Source organism: Pantherophis guttatus, chromosome 17, assembly GCF_059756535.1.
Source record: "Pantherophis guttatus breed Tessera chromosome 17, ASM5975653v1, whole genome shotgun sequence".
In the NCBI taxonomy this organism is placed as follows: Eukaryota; Metazoa; Chordata; class Lepidosauria; order Squamata; family Colubridae; genus Pantherophis; species Pantherophis guttatus.
This window is the reverse complement of record NC_142079.1, coordinates 224,775-243,590: the sequence shown is the minus strand read 5'-3', so window position 1 is coordinate 243,590 and position 18,816 is coordinate 224,775. Positions and strand designations below refer to the sequence as shown.

General features: G+C 52.8%; 1 long non-coding RNA gene across 3 annotated transcripts in view; it reads left to right on the top strand.

Annotated features, from left to right (window-relative positions):
• LOC148111641 (uncharacterized) overlaps positions 1 to 18,816 on the top strand; it is a 28,337-nt gene that overhangs the window by 8,288 nt on the left and 1,233 nt on the right. The window contains exons 1-2 of one of the 3 annotated variants that reach the window (XR_015730281.1): positions 2,077 to 14,526; positions 14,687 to 18,235. This is a non-coding gene — a long non-coding RNA (uncharacterized LOC148111641). Of the gene's footprint in view, positions 1 to 2,076; positions 18,236 to 18,816 lie in introns of those variants that run through there. The other 2 variants (XR_015730282.1, XR_015730280.1) reach the window with 2 other exon arrangements.

Sequence of the window (18,816 nt, the reverse complement as noted above, 5' to 3'; positions counted from 1 at the left end):
GCCTTACAAGATAGCAGTAAAACCAGCCGCGATTGGCCAATGTAATTATAGTATGGAAATGATGCTGATCTTTCAAGCAGCGAGCAGACCTTGAATCAAAGGGAGGGAAGGGAAGGGAAGGGGCCTCCTGCCCCCCACCCGCTGCCCCTGCAGACCCCCAGCTGGAGGGACCCAGAGCGCCCGCCCAGCCGGGTTAGTTGCAGGAGGGACCTGAGGGGATGCAGTGCTGGGGGGGGGGCACAGGCTCCCTGGGAAGAGTGCCAACTTTGGGGTAAGAAGGGCCACGGCAGACTGCCCCACCCCAAGCCTCAGCAGGACACCTCCCAAGCGGGTGAGGGCAGTGCCCTGGAAATTGTCAGGACTTTGCAGGGCCTGTTTTGAACCTGGGTGCAGCCCCTCACCCTCTTGGTGGAGAAAAAAATCACTTTCATCCTGACCCTGTGGAAGGTCCTCTTGTGGCAGCTCCCCCTCCCCCCCCCGTGAATTGGAAATGTTGTAGGTGTTTGTTTGATTCTCTGGTGGCCCCCCTGCCTCTCCAGGGTGCATTCACTACATTCTTCCCTCTCCCCCACCCAGCAAAGACCCTCTGAGCTATGCAGGGCTGCAAGGCAGGGAGGAGGTGGCCAGGGAGCTTTTTTAGCTGGGGAAGGATTAGAACCCATGGTTCTCTGCTGCCAATCAGTCGCACCTCTTCCCTACAACACCCCACAGGGGCCCTCTATATTTCCAGAAAGCTTCCTTGGTTGATTTAGGATTTTTGGCTGCTCTTTCTCTGTGGTTGCTTTAATTTCAAGAGATTTTTTTTAAAAAAGCTTTCCAGCCATCTATGTTCAGGTTTGTTTGTTTGCTTGTTTGTTCGCTTGCTTGTTTGTTTGTTTATTTATTGGTTCGATTTATATGCTGCCCTTCTCTGGAGACTCAGGGCGGCTTACAATACGTTAAGCAATAGCCTTCATACTTTTGTTTAAACCTGCTTAGTAGGGCTTTCGGCCCCCTCTAAGCGGTGTTCTATTTTATACAAAGTCAGCTTATTGCCCCCACAATCCGAGTCCTCATTTTACCTACCTCGGAAGGATGGAAGGCTGAGTCAACCTTGGGCCTGGTGAGATTTGAACTTGCAGTAATTGCAGGCAGCTGGCAGCTAAGTGCTACTTAACAGCACTTTAGTTCACTGCACCACCAAGGCTCTTGGAGGTTTATCTCCCCTCTAAATGTTTTTTCCATCCAGGACTTTCTTGCTCCTCCTTGCAGCCCAAAAGAAACACCCCTTTTTTTCAGTTCCACCAAGAAAAGTCTCTGGGCATTTGCAGGGTATATGGAATTGGGGGCAGGTAGAATGAACCAGGCCTGCTCCCCGCTCCCCAAACTCTGGGGAAAAGATCACTTTCATCTGGAGCCAAAAGCTGGGGACCGCCAGTCCAGACAATTTCAGCTCCATCTCCCAGTACAGACTCAGAATTGACTTCTCTTTCAATTCCGTCTGAATTTCCAAGCAGATTTCACATTTATAAAGCAGGGAAGGATTTCCAAATTCATAACAAAAAAAATTAAAAATGTTTGTATTAAAAATACTTCCTGGCTCTTTCACGGCAAGCGGTGGAAATGAAGAAACTCTGCAGAAAAGTGTAAGGTCACTTGGAGAAAAGAAGGCAGGAGAAAAAAGAAAAGTGGGATCGGAAGGGATTAGGATTAACTGAGCACTGCACAGGGGGAGGAAGGAAGGGGCCCAGCTCTGGACTCAAGAGAGGCCAGTCTAGTGTGGTCACCCACGTTTAACCAAGAGGTTGCAGCAGGGGTGAAATCCAGCAGGTTCTGACAGGTTCTGGAGAACCGGTAGTAGAAATTTTGAGTAGTTCGAAGAACTGGCAAATGCTACCTCTGGCTGGCCCCAGAGTGGGGAGGGAATGGGGATTTTGCAGTATCCTTCCCCCAGGAGTGGGGAGGGAATGGGGATTTTGCAGTATCCTTCCCCCAGGAGTGGGGAGGGAATGGGGATTTTGCAGTATCCTTCCCCCAGGAGTGGGGAGGGAATGGGGATTTTGCAGTATCCTTTCCTCAGGAGTGGGGAGGGAATGGGGATTTTGCAGTATCCTTCCCCCAGGAGTGGGGAGGGAATGGGGATTTTGCAGTATACTTCCCCTGCCACGTCCACCAAGCCACGCCCACAGAACTGGTAGTAAAAAAATTTGGATTTCACCACTGGGTTGCAGCCCCAGTGGCTGGGCAGAGACTTGATTGCCAGGCTCGGCCGTGCCCAGGAGACGGCAAGGGGGATGCCCGGTGCAGAGAGGGCCGAGGGCCAGCCCAGGAAGACCCAGGCCTGGACCTTGCCATTAGGTCGGACTGGAGCCCCCCTGAGCTGAGCTGAGCTGAGCTGAGAAATAAATCAAGACAAGGCTGGCAAAATCCACAAACTGAGTGCCCGTTAATACTGGGAGAATTTCCATTTTGGCAGATTCTACCATTTTACTTTAAACAAAGAGAACAAGGCAGAGAGCACCAGGAAACCAGACAGATGTTCACGCACCCATTCTGGGTCCGGGGTGTTCTGCAGGGGTCCATCCCCACACAGTTCCCAGAAGTAAATTTTGCAAAATAAGGCAAATAAATGTGTTGTTACCCCCCCCCCACTTCTGTACAGACTCTGGACCCTTGTCGAAGACAGAGTTTGTGCTCTTTCCTTCCATCGTCATCTGTGGGAAAAATCAGGTGGGGTTAAAACAAGGGGGCTTTTGGGGGGGGAGATGAATCGGGAACACCTGTGGCCTCAGCGCTTTCCTCCCAATCAATGGATTTCCATATATTTGAAAACCTAATATAAACAACAGAGCGGGAAATTTGCATTGGAGGCAGCAAGGAATGAAAAATGGGAGCCGGTGTAACGTATGGCCGCTCGCGGAAGAGAGAGGACTGTGGAAGACCCCCCCAATCGGCCCCTCCTTTCCGAGCAGAATATATAAGGTTTCTTCTGCTGAACATTTCAGGCGCATCAAAGAAAGATGGCTCCCTCTTCCTTCGCCACAATGGAAAGCCTTCACTCTGGCTCTATTTCCACCATTTTATTAAATCTTTTAGATAGTTTTAATATAAAACAAGCTGTTTTCCAGAACTCCTGTCCTTTTAGTAGTCTCAGAATTTCTAAGGGTTAAGAGGCCGCCTTCTAGGTAGGACGGGAGAAGAATGTGCCTTCTGCCCCAGACTGAGGGAATTGTGGGGCTGTGAGAGAGCCAATTCCCCTCACCAGGTGGGTCCCCCAAGGGTGAGCGAAGCTTTGGCGCCCCTGGAACAACAATGGAGCACCTGCAAATCGTCCAGTGCCCAAGATCATCTTCCCTTGAGCAATGTGAGGTGAGGGCGACCAGGTGAGGCTCCCTCTGGACTCACCTCAGTGCTTTCCCCAACTTTTTAGCCTCCCTTGGACCCTCTGGTGGGGAACAGCCCCCAGGTCAGGAGAACCAAAGGGGTCCCTTTCCTGTCCTCGGCCTCCCTAAAGGCAGTCTAGAGGAAGCATCCACTGCTCTGCAGCTGGAGAGCTGAACCCTCCCGAGGCAAGGAAGGGGCTTCATGGAAGGCTTTAGGTCAAGCTTTGGCCAGCCCCAAGTGCCACAATCCCCTTGCAGGATTACCTGGGAATTCCTTCAGGGACTTTTCTGAGTGAATTCAAGCATGTGGGGCAGAGTGGGGGGGGTGTCATCCTTCCAGGAACTCTCATTGCAAGGAAGGAAATGGCCCAGAAGGAAGATTGCCCCCTCCCCCCTCCCTGGGGAACTGATCCAATGTAGGCGGCAGGGATGGGTCAAGCTTGGGCATGGGAAGAAAAGGCACTGGTGAAGGCTAACCTGCCCTTAACTACACTCACTGCATTTGGAAGGCCAAATCAAGGGGTCAGTTGTGGGAGGACGAGGCTGCTCCCCGCTTTCTAAGCAAGCCCTGCATTTGCCTTTCTGGGGAACAGGTGCCAGGATGATGTGGGGGGGGCAGCCTCCCCAGAGCAAGGGCTTGAGCCTCTTTTATGGGCTCCTGAGATCTCTTGGCCACACTTGGCTTTGCCTTGACAGAGAGCTAAGATGCAGCCTCCCCCCAGATGCTTTTGCACATTTAATGTTTATGGCTGAACAGCTCTGATTCAGATGGCTTCCATCATCTTGTAAGAGAAACAGGAGAGATGGCCCAGTTTGTAATTGGTCTGGACTGATGGTAGAGGCCATGCTCCGTTTCACCCAATTTGGATGAACCTCAGCCCAACCTGGCTGGTTCAGGCCTGGCCCTGAATGTGGGGGATTGAGTCCAAGCCAGGTGGAGAACTCACCACCCCCCTTCTCCAAGCAGGATCAGTCTTGCAAATGCCATTGTTCAGCCCCTTCCCCAGAGCTGAATTCCTGGTTTTGTCCACCTCCCCTCCTACCCCAGAGCCCACCTGCCCCACATTTCTTCATTGCCTTTGGGTTCTTCCCCCCCCCACCCCTTTCTAGAAGCGTTTTCTACAAAGTCAGCTGAAGTTATAAAAAACGGAGCCCAGTGATAAATGGGAAGAATGTGAGCCTTTTATTAGAAAAGTGCTGTCTTTCAAATGTTTAAGAGATTTGTAAAAATAATTTCTCCAAAAGGTTACAGTTCCACTGAATTCCATTAAGGAGACAAAGCTTCTAAATCACGCTGCCTGCCGGCTGGGGACGGGAGCTCAGCCCTTCCTTTCCCTTCCCTTCCCAGCCTGGTGGGTGGGCTCAGCTCTGCTGGGGGGGCTTTGAGTGGAGGGATTCTTTCACACAGGCACAGGCACACGCGCGGGGGGGGGGGGGAGAGAGAGAGACGGTCCTTCAGCTCAAGAGCAAGGACGCGAGGCAAGCGTGGAAAAAGACCGGCTGCTCACCGCTGCAGAGCCGCGCAAGTGCTCCACCCGCTGCCTGCCGTGGGAATGGTGCTGTCCCTGCTCTCTCCACGGCGCTGGCCTGTTGCGTGCCAGGCGGAAAAGATTGTATTTATCACCTGTCAGGGTTTGGCAGAGCTGAGTTACGTGGAGCAGGACAGCATAAAATTATCATACACAAGCATGAAATTACAAAATCGCTCGGAACTGAACAACAAAATTATTTCATTTCGGAGGCAGCCCATTCCATTTTTTTAGTCCTTGACACCTTCTCGGCTGCCAAACTTTGAACAGAAAATTGATCGCGAGGGGAAGGAGAATAGAGACGCAAAGAACAAGCCAAGGCATGTAAGCGACCCAGGTAAATCCACGCGCATGAACAACCCCTGGAAATTCTCACCAGGGATCTGTAACTAAAGCAACGCTGGGCGTTGCCCCCGAACTTCAGCTCCTCCTCCTGCTCTTGGGGAAAGGAAGGAGGTCCCAGCGGGCAGCCAGGATTCCTGGACGCCTGGTGGGCGAGGAGACCCTTCGGATCCTGGCTCTTAGAGGGAGGACACCGGGGCAATCTCAGCTCAGGCACTGACCACGTGAAGCACTCCGAGCCCCACTCCTGCCCAGCGCAAGCGTGGCTGTGCCCACCAGACATAGCCAGGCACACTCTCCGTATTTTCCCTGCTCAGTTGATGGGACACCCTTTGGAGCGTCCAGGAGCCTCTGGAATACCCCCCAGGCCAGCCCTCCTCCTCGGCTAGGGGGAGACTTTTGCTCCTGGCCCCTGATGGTGCCTCCTGAGAGCCTGGCCAAGGCCCCTCCTTGCCCTCTAGCATAGGGCAACCCCCTTGCCTCATTCTTGACCCACAAAAATTGCCTCCCCCGCCCCGCCTCGCCTCATTTCCTTGAAGCACCAGGAGAACTCCCTGAATTTAGCAAGAGGAGGAACGAGGCTGAATCTCAGGAGACCCTGAGGCTCCCTGAAAGGAAGACCCTGCCCCCCCCAAAGGTGGCCTGTGTTCTAAACTGATCTCCATGAAAACCCTGCCCCACCCCAGCATGGCTTTGAAGCTGCCCCTAGCAACCCTTTGCTACCTGGAGCTACTAATGCATGGAAGATGGTCTGATTTTTAATTCGAACCAGGGAAATGCTGCAGTACAAAAGAGACTTTGGCCTCCCCCCCCCCGCCCGCTGATCTCCAACACATGCCCCCCCCCCAGGACTGTCTGCACGGCCCTCACCTCACCCGCTTCCTTGGCCTGCCAAAGGGTCAGACTGGGCTAACCAGCCCCTCCTGTCTCCCTGTCTTTACAACGGTCTTTTGAGGCAGGCCTAATGGTGCTTCTCCTTTGATGGTCCGAGACCTGGAAAAGAAGGAAAACTGGCCATGGCCTTGCTGGAGACGGGCACCAGGCCAGAGACTGGACAGGGCCAGGCCCGGGGTGGGGGGGCTCAGCATATCTGACTTTCTCAGGCAAACTCAGCTGCTGAACAAGGGGCTGGTTCCCCTTCCTCCTCAGATTCTGCACCAGGTGGCCAAAAAGAGAAGATGGCCCTTGGCATTTCTCTGGATTTTGGGGTGCAGGATTCCCTGGCACTTCCGTGATTACCTACTCACGCCCAGCAGCTTCCAGGAAGGGGCAGTTTTGGGCATCACGTTGTTTGGATGCATGGAAAAAGATGTGAGAAGCTGCTGGAGGGGCAAGAGGCAGCTGAAGCCCCCCAATCCACCACTCCCCCCCCCGGTGGTCTCTTTTGTGTCTTTGGCATGTCAGGAGGAACCAGGCGGGAGTCTAGAAAGAGTTAAGCGCTGCTCTGCCTGCCCGGCTGCTGCTGCAAATTCTGAGCCCTTCTCCCACATGCAGCCCCCAAACAGCTTGACATTTTCCATCCTTCACGAGAAAGACAAAGGCTTGAAGATATTCCCATGATCCCTTTCTGCATGTCTAACGGTGAGCTCAGGTGCAGGCAGCATTTGCCCTGGACCGGCCTCATCAACATGAAGGGCGAACTCATCCGCTTCTGCATCTTTCCTCGCCACGGCTTGATTAATTGGCTGGCGAGGATGCCGGCTGAATGCCTAATGCCGCTCTCGGTCCCTCTCCTCACCCCAAGCCCCCCCGGCTGCATTTACATATACTTTATATTCCATAATTTTCTCTCTCGCACACACACACACACACATGCACGTGCGCACACACACAAGTGGGAGCCCATCTCGGTAATTTGATGTAATGACGGCATGTCACCAAAAAAAAAAAAAAAAAAAAAGGAATTAGAAGAAAAATCTGTAGGTCCTTAATTTATTCTTGGGCTGGTCCTCCCCCCAGTCTCTTTCTCTTTCTCTCCCTCAAATCTCTCTCTGAGAAAAGCATTAATATTCATGCACAAAAGGAGGAAGGGGGGAGGAGTGCTCTGTCTAAAAGAAACTCCTGCATTTTAGCCTTAAATTAAAGGCATTTCCAAAGAAACAATATTTAACTAATAATATTTAAAGGCAAAATGAAGGTGGGGAGCCCTGATTTTTAACCCCCAAGTTGAAGTTTGCTCACCTTCACTGGCTAAACAGGAAAATAAAACTGGCAGAATAAATGTGGTGGTGGTGGGGGGGGGAGTAAGAAGCAAGTTGCGTTTTCAAAGAAGGACATAAGATAAAATTAAAACGCCTTAACTTATGCCAGCTGTGGTGGTTGAGCTGGATAATATTTCAATAACGGCCAGGATGCTTTTCAAGGGGGCTGCATGGCAGAGGACCCTCCGAGTGAGCAATCTGTGGGGCAGGGGCAGAGGGGGCTCTTCCCCAACTAAGATGGAGAGGGCAGAGAAGGCAGACCTGGGCTGGCTGCTGGGTTCTCCTGCTTGAGCAGGGGGTTGGACTAGAAGACCTCCAGGGTCCCTTCTGACTCGGTTATTTCGTTATTAAAAGTCTCTTCGGCTCCCACTGCCCTTTTCCCAGTGGCGAGTGGAGGGCCAGGGACTTCCACCCCATCACAGAGGCCTAAGGGGGCAACCAGGGAGCGTCCCTGGAATCCAAGCCGGGTGGAGGAGAGGTGGTTAAATCCGACTTGGTTGGCCGGTCAGTTCAGACTTTCAAGCAGGGTCTGGTGGCAGGCATAGAAGCAGCAATTTGGAAAGGCTGCTGCTTCTGCCACCTTCCTGGGCCTACCTGCCGCTCTCTTTCAAGGGAGAGGCCCCCCCAGACAGGAACACTGCAGAGGTACGTTCCATTCAATGTTCATCTGGGCAAAGGTCAAGGGGAACAGCAGTGTCCCCTGTCCGAGTCTGGAAATAGCACCTCCCGTGTAGCTCCCTCCTAACTCAATTATTGGGGGGAGGCCTTGAGGCCATGGAGTCCAGCCCTCTGCTCAGCAGAGATTAAAAACAGGCAAAGCTGTTCTCCAAAAGCCACCTCCTCCTATTCCCTGGCAGAGAAGTGTGTGTGTGTGTCCCCTCCCTGAGACCCCCCTCTCTGCATTCCTCCCTCAGGCTTCGCTTTAGCCCCGGCTGGAGAAAACACAAAGGAGTCCAGAGTCAGAGGCTTGGTAGAACCCTGATGGCAACTTCATAAAATCGCTGCCATTTAAGTTAGGAAACGAATCAGTTGTCTCCCCATTGCTTTTTGAAATAAAATGAATTCAAAGTGATTCTCTCCCAACTGCATGAAAATGAAGCAGCACTAAAACCTTTATTTTATTGTGTTGTTATCGTATATCTGCAAGATAGAACATGTAAGGGCAAGAGGATCTCAGAGACCTGGCCCAGAGTGGCCGTGCTCGCCTCCCGGCAGGCCAGGTCAGAGAAAAGTGCCAGAGGACCCCAGGCAAGGGAGGCCACCAGGTGGAGGGGAAAGAGGGTGAAGGGTCCAGGGGTATGCCGGACACCTGGCTCAAATGCCAAGGGCCACCTGCTCAGACCCCCTCTGGACCCTTTGGGTTCAGGTTTGGGAAGGGGAACTGCTGGGTGAGAAATGTTGCTGGGCGCACGAATGCTGCAGGCTGGAGACAAACCAGCACGACTAAATCTTCGCTCCCTTGATGCTGCTGGTAAAAATGGGACCATGTGCTGCCACCGGCTGCCAGCCTGCCCATCCATGCCAATTTGGCTCATCTCAGCACCAGATGCCTGTCCGAAGGAAGCTGCCCGAGAACTGGCATGGCAGCATGGCAGCCGGGGCCCTGGGGAATGCAATGTGGCAGCCCAAGGTGCCAGACGTCAGCCCAGGAATGCCAGCTGGCTGTCTGCAGGGAGTTGCCAGTCAGACTGCCCATCTGCTCAGAAAGGGCCGTGGGAAGCCAGCCCAGCCAGATGGGCTTTGTGCTCTCCCCACCAGGCTGTGGGTTGGCAGGAACTGCTGCGAGCCACCATGGAGGGGCCGGCTCTGGCCTGCTGGGCACAGGTCCCGGTGCCCCCTAGCATTGCTTCCATTTCCCTCCCCCCTTCCCTCCCTGGCAGCTGGGCTGGTTTGAAAGGCTGCTGGGCCCCTCAGGCACTTCTATTCCTTGAGGAGATTTTTCCCACCACCACCCAGTAAAGCTTTGGGGACCAGCAAAAGTAGGAGGAGTTTTTTGCATTTGGCAGGGAAGCCTTGGGGCCAGCAGTGTAGATTACATTTTAATAGAGTTGGAAGGGACTTTGTAGGTCATCTAGTCCAACCCCCCGACCAAGCAGGAGACCCTACACCATTTCTGACAAATGGTAGTCCAATCTCTTCTTGTAAGTCTCAAGTGATGAAGCTCCCACAACTTCCAAAGGCAACTTCTGTTCCATGGGTTGATTATTCTCACTGTCAGAAAGTTCTTCCTCATTTCTAAGTTGAATCTCTCCTTGATCAGTTTCCATCCATTATTCCTTGTCTGGCCTTCAGGTGCTTTGGAGAATAGCTTGACCCCCTTCCTCCTCTCTGTGGCAGCCCCTCAAGTATTGGAAGACAGCTATCATGTCTCCCCTGGTCTTTCTCTTCACTAGACTAGCCATGCCCAGTTCCTGCAGGCGTTCTTCATGTTTTAGCCTCCAGTTCACTCATCATCTTGGTTGCTCTTCTCTGGACTTTTTCTAGAGTCTCAACATCTTTTTCATAGTGTGGTGACCAAAACTAGATGCAGTACTCTAGGTGTGGTCTTACTAAGGCTTTATAGAGTGGTATTAGTACCTTACTTGATCTTGATTGTATCCCTCTGTTAATGCAACTTTGGCTTTTTTGGCTGCCACGGCACACTGCTGGCTCATATTTAGCTGGTTGCCCACTAAGCCTCCAAGATCCCTCTCACAGTTACTGCTATTAAGCCTGGTTTCACCCAGTCTATATGTACTTTTGGTTTTTCTTGCCTAAGTGTAGGACTTTACTTTTCTCTACATTGAATTTCATTTTGTTAGATAGGGCCCAATGTTCAAGTCTGTCAAAAGCCATCTGGATCTTGAGCCTATCTTTTAGGGTGTTAGCTATTCCTGCCAGCTTAGTATCATCTGCAAATTTGGTAAGTTCCCTTTTTATTCCCTCATCTAAGTCGTTTATGAAGATATTGAAGATTACTGGGCCTAAGACAGAGCCTTGTGGTACCCCACTGCTTACTTCCCTCCATGTAGACTTAGACCCATTAAGGACTACTCATTGAGTACGGTTTGTCAGCCAGTTGCGAATCCATCTGGTGCTGATGCTATCTATCCCACTTTTTTCTAGCTTACTAAGGAGTAGATTGTGGTCTACTTTGTCAAATGCCTTGCTGAAGTCTAAGTATATTATGTCCACAGTATTTCACTGGTCTACTAATTTAGACACTAGTCTACTAATTTAGACGCTAAATTACGTGCCCTCATGCCACTCTGAGGTGGCATGTGTATGTGTCCACATGCCACCTCAGAGGGCTTGGGCTGTTCTGAAGGACCCCTGGCTGCCCAGGGGCTGCTGCTCAGAAGAGGCCAGGAGGCCAAGCCTGACTTCCTTTCCCTCTGCCTCCCTGGGAAATGGGTGGAAAGCCTGGGCCATCTCCTTGCTGTGCTGTGTGGGGCGGGTGGTCCCTTGAACCATGGCAAAACTCTTCCCTGATGGGCCACACAGCAATTTTCCCTGTGACGTTCGATTTGCATATGATCTTTAAGCAAAACGCATAACTGTTTTGTTCCTTTCTCCCTGTGACGTCTCCACCTCGACAGGCTGTTCCAGGCCTGCTTGAATGTCCAAAGAAAGACATCTAATGACCTCATTGGACGAAGGAGAGAGGAGCTGGAGGCTGAGCAGCCTGGTCCCCACAAGGCCTGGGAAAAGGGAGGTGCTTCTCAGCAACTGGGTGCTGCCCAGCCCTTCCCTGGCTTCACTCACAAAGGTGGCTCTTTAGCCTCTGCCGAAGCTGGGGCTGCCACAACTCGGGTTCTGCCACTGGCGAGTGGGTGAGCCTGGTACCCCTGGCTGACTCCATGGCCCCTCTGGACTCATATCCAAGGATGGGCAGGTCCCAAAGGCCAGTGAAAATGCCCCCCCCCCTGACTACCACATGGAGACGTTTGGATCGGGAAAGATGAATTGGGACATGGAGATTTGCTTGTCCATTCATATCTTCTAGTCAGTTGGCTATAGATTATAGATACAGAAGCAGGGATCCCATGTGCTGCTTCCTCTCTCCAACTGCTGCTCTTGGCAGCCTGGCAAGGCCGTCTCCGGTGCCCGGGGAGGAGGTGGCTGGGTGGCACTGCAGCTCCTGGAGGCTGGCCCTCCTCACACCTTTCTGCCCTTCACGGCTTCTTTTCAAAGAAAGAAAGAGGAGCAGGGGGGTATGTATTGGGGGGGGGGTTCCATAGAAAAGTGTTGCATTAAAAAGAGATGCCCACAAATCCTGCAGAGCCCATGACATCCACAGATGGCAGTGCAGATGGGAACTACAGATTGTAGGGAAAAATCCAGGCTTCAGGGGAGGTGGTGGAAACCAGGTTTTGGAGAGCAAGTCTCACTTTGGCCTTCCTTGGAGCACCCCAGTCTTCTCACTTTCATCGAGTGGAGTAATGGCTGTGCTGATTGACAGCTGCTCCCTTCCTGGAGCCAAAACTCCTTCCCAGATCATCAGCCCAGAGTGATCCACTGCTGGTCCCACGGAGAGAGGACAGGTTTGAGATCCCTTTGAAAAGGAGAGACAGAGAGACAGGAGGGGATCCAACCCGCTCTCCACAATCAAAGGCCCCCTTCATATTGCTCCAGCGTCCAGCCCAAGGGGGAATTGACAGGTATCCTGTGGGTAGCTGAGCCGTCCCTTTGTCCCTCCCTCCAGGCCGAAGAAGGAACAAACTTCACTGGAACAAAGTTAATTGGCACTGAGTAATTAGACAAAGGGAGCTGGCAATTGCTCCAGCATAATTAGTGCTTCATATTATTGCCATAATAACTACTCCTTTGCTCCAGCATTCGACAACAGGAATCCTCACAAGGCAGAGCAACATATTAGTGTGTGTGTGTGGGGGGGGGACACCTGCAACAGTGGGAGGGGCACTGGGCATGGCACTGGTGCCCACCTCTGACCCAGGGAGGAGCCCTACAACTGCCTTCTTTCGCTGCACCTATCCTGCTCACTAACTGGACCTGCTTTCTGGGTTCGCCCAACTTCAAACTCAGGCAGAGCTGCGTTCCCGCAACAGGCCTTGGAATGAAGGCATCTGCTCAACCTCCTTCCGGGTTCTGTTTTAGAGCCAGAGGCTTTGCTGCCTCCAAAGAAGGCCTGGAGAAAACTCCTGGCAGCGATGTGGTGCTCTTGTGGAACACCCCAGGATGCCCTGTTTGGAAGGGGGGGGGAGTTTCCTGCAGGCCAGCAGCTTTAGACAGAGCCAGAGGCTGGTCCGGCTGCTCTGCGCTGACTGGCAGCAGCCCCTCTCCTGCCTTCCTCCCACCCATCCCCATCCGCACCCCGGTCAGGCCTAACTGGAGATGCATCTCTCCTTTAATTGAAGTGTTTATGTTCGGCCTTTTGCCCAGAGGGGCCCCAAGAGGCAAGGAGATTTAAATCCAAGTCATCTGAAGAACAGAGTGGTTGCCTTGCAAGGTTTAGGGAGGGGGGGGGGTGTCCCGTAAACATAGCTGCTCCTAAAGGGTTTAGCACCAAGGATTGCTCCAGGGTCCCAGGAAGGTCCCCCCCCCCCGGCCTCTTGGCCTGATCTTGGCCAGGAAGCGGCTTCAGATTCCCAGAAGGAGAAAGCGGTGGGCTGTTCCGGTTGGGAGGGGGGCAGGTATGTGGGGTGGGGGTGGTGTATAGGCAGAGCTTCCCATTCCTTGCTTTTTTTACCTTTTGCAACTGCTTATTGTTTGAATGTTTGTGTTTTGCAGAAAACAATATTTCCTTGGGAGGCTTGTGAATTTGGGTTACAACATGTCAAAAAAATAAAATGGGACTAAAAAACAAGAGCCCCCCCCCCCCTCAGCAGAGTCGTCGGTTCCAAGGAGAAGCTAAAAATCAAGAAGATTAGGCAGGGGGAGGGGGGACCTTCTTAGATGGGATGAAAAGTCTTCTTAGAGGTGGTAGGCAAAGAAACCCACAAGGCAAAACTGCAGGAGCTGCTGGGGGAGGGGGATGCATGAGGGAGGGAAACTAGCTGGTGGGGAGGGGCAGTTCTCACCAGTCACCCTGCGGGATGAGACCAGAAGTTGTGGCAGGCCATTTGGTGTGAACTGGAGTTTGTGTAAACAAAGTGATTCCCCACCCCCCCTCTGGCAAGTTGGGGTGGGATGCTGCTTCTCCCACACCGCCAGGGAGTCATAGCGAGGAGGGGAGGGACAGGGGGGTGCAGAAAAGGCCACCCCTGTGGGAAGGTGGCCCACCAGAATAGCTTTGGCTTGGCACTCATGGGAGGTCTTGTGAACGTAACTAAACGTAGCTTGTTTAGCAACCGTGTTAAACAAACCCACCTCTTTCCTGCTCCCTCCCTCCCCCTCCCTCCAGGAGCCTTTTTCAGAGAGGGAGGAGCACTGGGGAGGGCCTGCAGAGGGAGGAGGCGATGGGACACTGGGTGGGTCCATGGGGGCCCTGGGGCAGCGGGGACCAAGGGCTGTGGTCCCCTCTCCAAATGAGAGCCCTGCTGGTCCTGACAGCTGACTGACATTTCAATTTAGTCAAGGAAGATGTTCCCTCTCCCATTGCTCGGCTGTCCCTGCAGGGCCCGTGTTTGGCTCGGCATTAATCTTGATCAAAGCAGCCAGCCTCGCTCTGTGGCTCTTCCTGCCCCGGCCTTCCCTGCAGGCTTGCCATGTGGGGAAGTTCCCTGGAGGGCAGAGATCCCGGCCTGAAGAGGCCCGTCCGTCAGCTGAGAAAGAGAAAGGCCACCCCACCGACTTTACTCCAAGCCAAATCACCAGAAGGGGCATGCTCTGAGGCCAGCCCAGCAGCCAGATGTGATTGGAAAGCTGTTCCCACTCCAACCAGATGTGGCTGGAGGCCACGGCTTCCCTTCCCAACCTCTCCCTGCCAGAAAGTCGGGGTTTCCTTCTGCCTGCGGTCTACAAGAGGAGGGCTTTGGTGGTTGCTGAAGTACTAGATCCCTGAGCTGGGTAAGGGCTGGACTAGATGATCTCCAAGATCCTTCTCTTCTGCGATCCTAATGGACTGAAAGCATTTGATCCAGATGAAGCAAAGCATCCTGCTGGAGGGCTACCCTCCTTACCACAGAAGAGGAACGCGGAGCCGGACACTGGGTTAGGGTTAGCTCTCACTTTTAAGAGCTCTGGCAGAAGATGGTTGAGAGCAGGGGGGCCAGCCTGGAAATGGCAAAGGGGGCAGGGGGCAAACAGGCTTGCTGTGGCTTCACTCGCATCAGCAGTTGGCCCGACTTCAGCTTTCATCATCCCATCCTAGGAATGTCCTAAAGGCAGAAGAAGAGAGAACCCAGGTGCCCCTTTGATTTTCCTGGAGCGTTTGGGTGTCGTCTTCGATTCGGCCGGTGCCAGGCACGCTTCTCCTTCACTGGATGGGAACCGGGGGATCAGTTCGACCAGGGCAAACCCCCTAGCCTGCTCCCCGGGAGCCTGGCAATGAAGCCATGCCCACCTCTTCCAGGTAACGCTTTCCTTGCTGCGTTGGGGGAACTGAAAGGGGCCCCTCCTACCTGAGGGGATTCTGAACCAGGTGGACTGCGCGTCTGCAGAACAATTGGCTCAAGGCAGGGTTGGACCTTGCTGACCGAACTGACCCACCACGTATCCAGGCCAGGACTCCCTCTGCTGCTGCATGCCAGCCCTGCAAAGGAGCTCACCATCCATCCACTGGCAGGAATGAGGCCAGCCTGCAAGGAGCGAGGAGTCCCCCACCTTCCTCTGATATCCTGGCACAGTTCACTGGCCAGAATGAGGCAATGGGGCAAACCCCTCACCCCATTCCTCCCAGGCCAGGATCCTTTCCGATTCAGGATCCTCCTCAGTTTCCCGGCTGGAGAGTTCAGCATCTCCACCCACCCACCCAAAGCCAAAGAGGCCACAGCAGGGGCGGAGGTGAAAGGTGGCCCTCTGAAGGCCCCTCCCTGTGGGAGAAGCTATAAAAACAGGAAACCTTCCCAAAGGTCATTCTGGGGAGACCATTATTTAGGGCCCCCCACACTGCTGTCCATCATGCAAAATCCCCCTTTCCCAGCAGAAAACTGGCAGTCCCTATAAGGGAAATGGGGAAGAGAGGAGGGGGAGGAGCCCCAACTTACCCCTCCCCCACTTCCACCATCTTTTCCGGCTCCCCAGGAAAGCCCAAGAGCCCTGTGGGTAAAAAAGCAGCATAACACAAGAGGAGTTGTGGGGGGGGGGCACTTTTCCTGCCTGCCTTCCACTTAATCCCTGTCTGGTGTGAGGCGCATCATTCCTTCCCAACAGGCTCTCTTTGGACCCCGGGACTGTTTAGGCACAGGACTCCTGGGCCGGGCAGAGGGGGCCGTGCCCCAGGACAGGCCACTTGCTAAAACCAGGCCTTTGCCAATGCAGCGGGCCTCGTTCTTCGTGATGGGTGGAAAATGGAAGGGGAGGGAAAGGAGAGAAGCACCCAGGGACTGCTTTGAGTGGCATCAAACAAAGGAGAAGCCAAACTGGGAAGCTTCGCCTGGAAGATGGAAACAGCCTTTGGAGGATGAATAAAGGCCAGATTGGATTAGATTAGATTAGATTAGATTAATAGAGTCGGAAGGAGTCCAACCCCCCGCTCAAGCAGGAGACCCTACATTATTTCTGACAGAGGGCAGTCCAGTCTCTTCTTGAAAGCCTCCAGTGATGAAGCTCCCACAACGTCTGAAGGCAACTTCTGTTCCACTGGTTGATAGTTCTCACTGTCAAAAAGTTCCTCCTCATTTCTAGGTTGAATCTCTCCTTGGTCAGTTTCCATACATTATTCCTTCTCTGGCCTTCAGGTGCCTTGGCAAATAGTTTGACCCCCTCCTCTCTGGGGAAGCCCCTCAAATATTGGAACACTGCTAAATAATGGAAGGCCTTTTGCCCCCCTCCTGATCCCAATCCCAGGGAACTGAACTGAGTGATTTCAGGAATCAGCCTGGCTCCCCTTCAGATCGCCTGCAATGGCTGTCACTGCCTTCCTCTCAGTGGGGTCTTTGGGGTTCCTTCTTAAAATATTTGCAGATTTCTGCCTGCCGATAACATCTCTGCAGAGAAGCGTCTCCTGGCCAAGGTGGGACGCACATACCCCGCCTTCACCTCTCCCACGCACAGATGCACAGGGAAAGGCTGTTCTAGAAATCCTTCTCATGGGGGCTCTAAAGGGCTTGACACCCGCCCACCCCCCCTGCAGAGAAAGCATCTCAACCTGTGCCAATCCCAGCTGAAATAGCCCTGTCTCCAGATGGCCAGGACAGCGGGCGACAGAAAACAGAGGGAAAGCAGCCCACTCCTGAAATACACCTCTTCCCAGGATACGATTTGGCCATGCAAATGTGCCATTTCCTGGAGTGAGTCTGGATGCTCTCTCGGGGACCCTTCTGCTTGCTAGGCTTGAGCAGCTGTAGCCGCTTGACCCCCACAGAGGGGCTTTCGTTGGGGAGGAGCAGCAGAAACCAGGAAGAGAGGAAAGACCGAGAGCAAATATTTTGGAGAAGGTGGATGGAAAGAAATACTCAGGGAAGCGATTGGTGGGAAGGGGCTGGAAGTGGAGCCAGAGGGAAAGGCTCACATTCCTAGACAACGGCATCATGTTTGGAGAAGCCGAGATTCTGGCAGGTGGGGGAGAGGATATTTGGAATTCCTGGGCACCAGCAGCATCCAGCACCGGGAGGGGGCACTGGGGCTGAAAGGCAGCTTGCCTGTGAAAATGCCTGCGGGGGCCGTGGGGGGAGAGGATGAAGAAGGGGAAACAGATTAAGTGATCTGGACAATTAAGCCTGCCTGCCGGGAGACAACAATTTATTCACAAATTAGATCTGTCTGAGGCCGGGATGCTCCCCTCCTCCTTTCGCCCCTTTGGCCTGCTGGGGAGGGTCCTTCTCTGGTCGTGTCAGGCATCACGCGGCGGTCACAAATGTTAAACTCTCCAGCTCATTTTTATTTTTTCCCCTGCCAGGATGCAGCCAGGCCTCCAACCCAAGTACCTAATCTTTGTCTTTAAATAAATATGCTTTTGTCAGGTTTATGAAAAATAATCTAGCCTGTGATTTTTCATAAGTCTGGACCGGACTCCTGATTTCCCTTTGGCTCAGCTTTCCTCCCGCTAAACGATTTCCTCTCTCCCACCCCCACTCTGCTTCGGCGCAGGGGGAGAAAAATGTGGTGGAGGCAGGGCCGGCCAAGCTTCCTGACTGATTATTGACAAATTAAAAATATAAGCTATTGAGCAAGGCTGGGATAGATTTGCAGAGCTGCTGTCCGGAATCTCAATTAGATTCTTGAAAGTGCACCAATCAATACTGCTGCAATGCACCCCGGCTGGGCAGGCACAGGCAGGCCAGGGCGCAAACCATGTGGGGCTGGCATCTGAGGCTGAACCCCTCGCCCGCTGGGTGCCTGTTCTCTAAGGGCAGGCGGCAAGCTGGCGCACCTCGGAGACAGCGGCTGCTTTGGTTGTCAGAGAGAATGGCCGATGCATGCCCATGCTCAGGAGCACTGTGATCACCACCTGATGGCTGCACGCTACTCAAATACTTGTCTTTAAGCCAACAGGCATCCTTTCCCTCTGGTCTGGCCTCATCCAGCCAGGCTGTAATGCAAGCTGCCCATCCCTCTTCTGGGCCAGAGGCTTCTTCCTGCCTCAGCACTGCTTTCCACATGCACAAACAAAGATGTCCCAGCATGAGCCGCCCCACGGCAACGGTGGTGTGGACTCCCCGAAAGTGGGCTTTCTTGGGACATCCGGAGCCCTTGCTGAAGAGGAGCTTTCTTGGCCAGCAGGCTTGTGCAGAGCTGCAGACAGGGGATCATCTAAGGGGTAAATCAATACTTTATCTTGGATTGCATTTTGGTGCAAGAATCAGCTTTCAAAGGCCTCTAGAAGTGGAGGTATGTACCATTATGCCAATAATTGTGTTCTTATTCACCCGACAATGTGAATCTCTGTGTTTTTAAAGACGAAACCTATAGAGTTTCATGGCTGGGGGCCCTTACATTTTCTGAGACTTTATTTAGTGATCTGTGATTACAAAAAGTTTAAGAAACCTTGCCCAAATCAGGGAAAGCTGCCTTTTCTTTTTGTATTTTTGAAAGTCCATTTTTTTTCTGGCAGGAAACACAAAACCATCAATTTCATTTCAGTGTGTGAACGAGTGGAAGCATTCCCCAATTAATGTCAGCTTCTCATCAAGATAACTGATAATTTTTGAAATGTGGTTACATAAAAATTATTACTGGTTCAAGGTAATTGACAGCCACAGATTTCTGGATCTTTAATCAGAAATTACTAGTAGCTTTGGTCATGTTTGTGTTCAATTGGCCAATGCCATCAATGCTAGTTCCATGAAGCTCCTTTGCAACACTTGTGTAACTCTAGTAAATAATGGATGTGAGGATGAT